Here is a 6013-nt window from a genome sequence, read left to right on the forward strand (position 1 = left end):
TTTTTATTAGTTTTTTTTTATTTTTATTAGTTTATTTTTTTGTTCATAGAAAGTTTTTTGTTCATATATAGAAAGTTACAATTTAAGAAAAGTTTTATATATGCAAAAGTTACAATTTTAGAAAAAGATGGATAGGAAAGAAGAAAATAAGAAAGAGGAAAGAAAGAAGAAGAGGAGAGGAAAAGAAGAGGAGAAATAAATAAGAAGAAGAAAAAAGAAGAAAAAGAAGAGGAGAAGAAGAAAGGAATAGAGGAGAAGAAGAAAAAATAGAAAAAAAATTCTATTTTTTCTTCTTGTCCTCTATTCCTTTCTTCTTCTCCTCTTTTTTTTTCTTCTTTTTCTTCTTCTTCTAACTTCTTTCCTTCTTCCTCTTTTCTTCTTCTTCGCCGTCAGGCTGCTCGCCTTCGCCCTCGCCGCCGCCCCTGTGAGCACAGCCTGCTCCCGCGCCCCTCCCGTCCCGCGCCCCTGCGCGGCCACCACGCCGCCGCCCCTGCCCGATACCCCCTCCCCTATAACATTATTTTCCGAATAGAGGAGAAAGAAGAAACTTCAACACGAGGGGGGGGGTACCGGTACCCCCTCCCCGATAACATTATTTTCCCATGTATATGTATGTCGCGTCGTTGTCGATATAACCCCCTCGAGATAACTTCGACATGAGGGGCGGTCGATATATATACCCCCTCTCAACCGTGATAACCTATACAACGGCAGCACCCACCTCGGCCCTCTCGCTCGACCAAAACTCTCGAGGCCACCCAAACCCTAGAGAGAAAATGATGTTAGTCTCGTACCCCCTCCCGCCGCGCCCCTACCCGACAAATTAACTCTCTCGAGGCCACCCAAATTTACCAAGTTAAAAGTGCGTTGTCGTCGAGGCCACCCCAAACCCTTGAAGCGTTGTTGTGTTGAGGCGACCCCAAACCCTAGAGAAGCAGCGTCGAGGCCACTAACATGATTCCTTATTGTGATTAGCTAGCTAGTTCTACATTTGCCACTAATATATATATATATATATATATATATATCCATATGTACCATGTTTGAATAATAATTGACATGTTGTAAATATTTGCAGAAACTATGGAGCACTCCCGAGACGAAGAAACAGAAGCGATGTTGGGGGACATAATCGCAAATGGAAGTGATGAAGTTGCATCATTTCTCCTCGACACCGATGGTTCGCTGGAAGAACTGGGTGAAGAAGAGGGCTATGTTCATGATGGCTTCGGCCCATTAATGCCGGTACAAGAAGAGGACTATGTTCATGATGGCTCCGGTGACACAATGGAGGTACAAGAAGGAGACCGTGCTGACTGCTCCGGTGACCGAACCGAGTCCGGCCAGGTATATATATATTAGTTAAGCCGGCCGTGCTGACTAGTTAATTGATGCTTCCGTTGTTTTGGTATATGTACACATATTAATTACTCTCGTCTTTCTTCCTTATAATTTCTAGCCCTCCGGATCAAGCACAACTTCGGTAAGGAGACGAGGCCTGAAGAAAAAGTTGAGCTCAGATGAAAAGTTTGAGATCATAGAAATCGCGCCCGACGGCGAACCGATTGAACCCATCCGGACAAGGAAGGCATTTTGTGCTCAGTGCGGGGTTCTTGTTAGGGACAAGGTCCCGATCAGCATCCAACAATGGTATAAGCCTAAGGAGGAAGACACTGAGGTGTCTTATGTCAATGATATGCAGAAAGAAGATCTTTGGACTGAGCTGAAGGCAAATTTCACCCTACCGCCAGAGGAGGATCTGGAGAAGCCAGTTAAAGAGACATTAATCAAGTCTTGTGCTCTTAAGAAGATGGAAACCCTAATGAGGAGGTGGAGGAAAGAGCTGAACCAGTTTGTCAAAAAAAAAGACACCAGAATTCATCGGCAAATATGAGAAGATCAAAGATCACTGGCCCGCATTTGTGGCCCACAAGACATCGGAAAAGAGTAAGAAGATGTCGGCGACAAACAAGAAAAATGCTGCGAAGAAGAAGCTTCACCATCGCACGGGGTCAGGTGGCTACCTCAAAGCCCGGCCTAAGTGGTCCAAGGCTGAGCATGATCTGCTTGAAAAAGGGATCGAACCAGAGACAATGTACTGGCTAGACCATTGCCGGACTTGGTTCTTTGGGGCTGGCGGAACCTTGGACCATGTAACAGGGAAGTGCTAGTGGACGGACGAGCAACTGCAAATACCAGTCAAAAACCTTCGACACTATTCAATGCAGCGCAGCGAGGGACGTTCCTTCCAAACAGGGAGAAGGACGATCTCACAATGGCCCTTGGGAATCCTGAGCACCCTGGACGGACACAAGGCACGCCAGGCTCCATTCCGTGGAAGGTTGGTTTTCTGGATGCAATGGGTTACAAAACCCACGAGAGGAGGAAGAAACTGGAGCAGGACCAACTGCAGGCGCTGCACGAAAGGGTAATGGGGCTAGATGAACGAGAAGCAGCAGATCACAACAAACGACCTACCGAAGCTTCCCTCGAAGCTACCCCGCCATCTCAACGGAGAAGAAGCGTGGCTTCCACCGAGCTGCTTCAGCCGGAGCATGTCTTGACGGCTCCTGCCAGCTATCCCGTGGATGGTATCACGGAGTCTCAATATTGCCACATTATGGCGCGATGGATGAATTTGAAGGTCAAGGCGGCTGTTGGCCAAGTTTATCCTAGTGGACCCGGCACAACTTATCACTGCCAGCCGATTCCAGAAGGATATGCTAAGGTGATGGTGGATGAAATAACAGAGGGATTTGAGGACCTCCCGCTTGAGCACCCTACCGGTGAAGGGGAGACTAGGCTGGGTTCTGCTCTGAAGACTCCATGCCTATGGCGGAAGCAGCTCATCAACCTTCCGAACTGGACGCCTCCGCCTCCTCCTCCTCCTCCTCCGGCGAGTCAGGGCACTCCGCCTCCTCCACCGCCTCCTCCTCCGGCGAGTGACGATCAGGGCACGCATGGCGGCACTCCGCCTCCTTCTCCGGCGCGTGGCGGCACTCCGCCTCCTTCTTCACCTGCGCCGGCGCTCCCGAGCAGCCAGCAGCCTCCTCCTTCTCCGCCTCGCCAGCAAGGGCGGAAGAGACCCGCCGCCGCTCCGGCTGCTCCGGCGCGTCGTACTCCTTCCCCTCTGCCTCATAAGCAAGCACGAAAGAAGACAGACGCTGCAGCCGCTCCGTCTGCTCCGGCGTCTAGCAGCACAACCAGAGGCGGGAGGCAATACAAATACGGTCCATCTCTCAAGCCTCTAGAGAAGTTACCGTACGAGAGGTCCGAGGAGGAAAACGATACCATTGTGTGGACCCACGTGAAGGATTTCTTTGAAGGGGTGAAAGCAAAGAGACATCCATCTCCGGAGGAGAAGGTAGATCCGATGAAAGCAAAGCGCACTATCGATGCCCTGAGGAAACTACCAAAGTCTCCGCCGAGAACCAACTATGAGCGCATTACTGAATAGACATATCTCCAAGCCCAGCGGTCGGGAACTACTGTCAGTGATAAAAGGTTAAAAGAAAGAGCAAAGGGGAAAAAATTGCCCAGCTCGGCGAACAAGCACAGCAATCGTGCCCCCTGCTCAATGTGTCTAATGCTCCGGGGACGGTGGCCGGTTATGGCAATCTTGAAGATTACCTGCCTGACAATGCACTTCCTGATTTCATGGCGGTGGACGGACACAAATACGAGTACGGGAAGCCTCTCGTCAAAGATGAAAAATCTCTGACAACAATGAGGCGAAGATTCCATAGTTGGTACATGAAAACCTGCAGAGAGTCTGAGGGGACGAACAGTTTGTATCTGAACATTAAAGAGGAGCACGACCTCGTTTCAAATGATCTATTGTGTGTTCCATTTGATGAGTTCTTCGCGTTCTTCAATCAAAAGGCCCTCGATAAATTAATGGTCTTTTGCTACTGCCTGTAAGTACTATTTCTGTCATTAAGTCTCTATATATAACTCGGCTCTTTCATTGCATGTATTCATAATTAATTATCCTCAATATATTATGCAGATTGAAGATCGTCGAGTGCAAAAAACAAGAAATTTATGATATTGGGTTCATTAACACAAATATCATAGATGTATTTCTGGTTTAAAAGAACGTCAAAGAGGCCGAGGACAACTTGCTACGATCGTTGATCAAAAATCAGAACAAAGATACCATACTCTTTCCTTACAATGGCAAGTGAGTGTTACTGTCGTGTGCATATTCGGTTTCCCTTATTACTCGAGCGAGGTTATAATAATATAATTGATGAGTTATGCATGCGTGCGCAGGTACCACTATATCTTCTGGAGATTAAGCTTGAGCGGGGACTAGTAACCGTCTTAGACTCGAGACGGAAAGATCCCGAAACCTATGCGGACATGACTGAAATGCTCAGCAAGTAAGTTCAATCGATCATTATCGCACCATCTCGGCAACTTTTTGTTCATTTCCTGATATCTCAAGTAATAATAATTATTTTCTTTGTCTTGCAGGGTTTGGAAACAGTTCACCGCAGAAGCTCCGGGACTGCCGAAGGAGCTGCGATATACATACCCGAAAGTAAGTACTACTGGGCTAGCTAGTTGCGCGCATCTCCCGTTGATTCTATAGCTATACTTTCATCAATGCCATTTATAATGCTTCATTATCAGTTTGATTGACCTCTATTTCTTGTAAAGTGCTTGTGGCAGGAGGAAGGGAATGATTTCTGTGGATACTACGTGTGCGAGTTCATCCACACCGCGACTTCGAAAAACAAGCCGGGCTACTCTAAAAGACAATATGAAGTGCGTAAGCAATAATATTCAGAATTTCATTTTATTACACCATCATTTCTGTTGAGTTTCATTCATATATATGTAATAATTAACCCCCTTCTTCAAATTAGACGTGGCAAATGCGGAATGAACTCCTAGAACCAGATCGCATGAAAGCAATTCAAGAGGAATTGGCGGGATTCTTTCTTGACCACGTCATCAGTAAAGCCGAAGAATACCATGTGGAAATTGATTTCAAATGCTAGGGGTTTGTAATTAAGAGATCTTATACATATTGTACATGTATGTAGCCAGTAGCATCGGATACATGATACGAAAACTTGTTGTTCGACCAATCTCTCAGAGAAGGAGAGGTCGATCGATCACTTCTCTTGGTATGCATGACGAACTTCTGTACTGAATGGTTCTCTCGATCACTTATGTATATATAGTACGTAGTGTCGACCAAGCACGGACATAAGAGAGGACACTTATCTCTATTAATTTGCTAGCTAACACAATGTATGAAACACCTAAATTAACCCCCTAAAACCCCCAACCCCCCCTCCTTTCAAAAAAACAAAAAACCCAGCCACTTGAATGCTGACGCGTGGATGCCTTTTGGTCCCGGTTGGAGCCACCAACCGGGACCAAAGGCCCCCTGACTGGGCTCGACGCACAGGGCCACGTGGAGGCACATTGGTCCCGGTTCGTGTTTGAACCGGGACTAATGGGTGGAGGTATTAGTAACGACCCATTAGTCCCGGTTCATGAACCGGGACTAAAGGCCCTTACGAACCGGGACTAATTGGTGTTTTTCTACTAGTGCCCATTGGTCCCAGTTTGTCCCACCAACCGGGACCAAAAGGTCCAGACGAACTGGGACCAATGGCCCACGTGGCCCGGCCGGCCCCCTGGGCTCACGAACCGGGACCAATGCCCCCATGGGTCCCGGTTCTGGACTGAACCGGGACTAATGGGCTGACCCGGCTTGATCCAAAGCCCTCTTTTCTACTAGTGATTGCTACCCTCCTCCCCCCAGGGCCCCCGTCCCGCCTAACCCTGGAGCGGTCGACCACGAGATCTAGCCCTTTGACTTCCCACTGACGGTCTTTGACCAGTGGACCTCTCCACCCGGTTGTGTCAGGTCGGCTCATAGGGACACCCGGGAGCAACATCCCGGCCAAACCCACAGCTACATCCACTCCGTGTGTCCGTTTCCCCCCTCCAGGTGCCGGCGGCGGCGCCGTCCGTGACGAGGGCCACACCC

The sequence above is a fragment of the Triticum dicoccoides genome, chromosome 3B, assembly GCF_002162155.2.
Source record: "Triticum dicoccoides isolate Atlit2015 ecotype Zavitan chromosome 3B, WEW_v2.0, whole genome shotgun sequence".
NCBI classification, from domain to species: Eukaryota; Viridiplantae; Streptophyta; class Magnoliopsida; order Poales; family Poaceae; genus Triticum; species Triticum dicoccoides.